A 1844-nucleotide genomic window follows, 5' to 3' on the forward strand; every position below is an offset into this window, starting at 1 on the left:
GAGTTAAGAGAAATATGAAAATACTCTACTAAAAGTTATATGAGCCTCAACTAAAAACAGTTCTGAAGAAAAAAATTCTATCATGTTTATAATATATCCTGAATAAAAAGGTGACCTACCCATCTTTTCTTGGGATTGAAAATAATTCATCACCCATGAGATAATCATATGGATGAACATATGGAAATTCCTGGGGCCCATCAGAAAATATGTAGGCACATAAATCTAAGAAAGATGGACCACAAATGAATGCCTACAGTTAGATGTAAAATAAGTGCAGCCACACAAATGGGAGATGGGGCATCTCTGAAAATATTCTGAAGTTCAACAGTTAAATCTGAAGATACAGAAAACCTAAACAGACCAGTATCACAGAATAAAATTGAAATAGCAAGTAAAAGTCTTTCAACAAAGAAAAACTCAGGACTAGATGGATTCTCAGCAGAGTCTAAGAAGAACTAACACCAGTCTTCCTGGAATTGTTCCATGATACAGAAACAGAACACTCCAAAACACATTCTATGAAGCCAGTATAACTCTGATAGCAAAACAGAGCCCCATCTAGGAAGGAAAACTATAGACCATATACCTGAAGAACATAGATGCAAAAATTCTTAATAAAATATTATCAAACTTAATGCAGGTTGCACCACCTTCGGCAGGAGCTGGCAAATCTAGGTTTAGTGGCTAAGAGTGACGTGTGCCACCAAATTCAAAGAGAGGGAGGACACGGGTGGCCAGGAGTTCTAGTGGCCAGGAGCACCAGCAGCAGCTGAGACCAAAGCAGCAGCGTTCCAAAAGCCCTGGGCGGTCTTCCTGTGGAGACTAGGTCCTAGACCCCCCACCCCCACCCCACTGGTTGTTTGGGAGGTTTTTAAACTGCCAAGTAAAATCAAGCTGGGGAATCATGGCAGAAGGTGGATTTGATCCCAATGAATGCTTTTGCTGTCATGAACATGTGATGAGAAGGCTGGTCAATCTGTACCAGGACCCTCTGGTAACAGTGGCATCAGTATTACTATGATCTTGATGGCCTGGATGGTTATTGCAGTGATCTTGTTCTTGCTGAGACCGCCTGATCTAAGAGGATCCAACTTATCCAGAAAGTCAACCAGTCCTCATAATGGGTAGGATCCACCAGCTTCTCCTATGGACTAACTTTGTGATAACAGGAAGTTAAAATAGTTAACACCTTGCAAGACCAAATGAACAAAGATGACCAGAGTTCTTTTAGCCCCATTAGAACTGTTTTTCCTTTTGCACCTGCAATATGGAATAGTATCATTTTCATGAGCTTCTAGAAATTTCATTTGCAAACTTATTTTTGCTTCCTGTATTATCACCATTCCCATTTGCAGTATATTTGAGTAAATGGTTGTATTTAAAAAGTTACAAGGGGCTTTTTTAGTTGTCCTAAACTTTAAACATTCCACTCAATCTGTATATAACTGTGACCATAATTTTTGAGTGATTTGTGACCCGATTGAAGGGAATCTTGAATTTTCTGCATTTAAGTATTTTTAAAGAGTTTTGTTCTTCATAAGGTATATATGAAGTTACTTGGGGTTATCTGGATTATATGAAAGAAAATAAAAACTACACTCTCTTTACTTTTACTTTGGTAGTTTATTAGTGGGTGGAAGTTTTCTCTAGTTCTTGGGACTATAGCAACTCTTAGAATATTTTACAAATTATAGCTAAAATCTGCATCATTTATTGCAGCTGACTTATGTGACTAGAATAAGAGACAGAGAAGTGAAATGGTTTAGTAATTTTTTACTCTCATTAAAACATCTAATGTTAAAAAAAGTGCAAAAACATATAAAGTATATAAAACACCATGA

General features: G+C 37.3%; 1 pseudogene across 1 annotated transcript; it reads left to right on the plus strand.

Moving 5' to 3' along the window:
• The first annotated feature begins 907 nt into the window (after window positions 1-907).
• Window positions 908-1158, plus strand: LOC306669510 (small integral membrane protein 14-like; annotated as a pseudogene). Its single transcript has one exon. The product of its transcript is annotated as a small integral membrane protein 14-like (transcript).
• Window positions 1159-1844: the final 686 nt, after the last annotated feature.

Source organism: Sciurus vulgaris (assembly GCF_902686455.1).
Source record: "Sciurus vulgaris genome assembly, chromosome: 9".
NCBI classification, from domain to species: domain Eukaryota; kingdom Metazoa; phylum Chordata; class Mammalia; order Rodentia; family Sciuridae; genus Sciurus; species Sciurus vulgaris.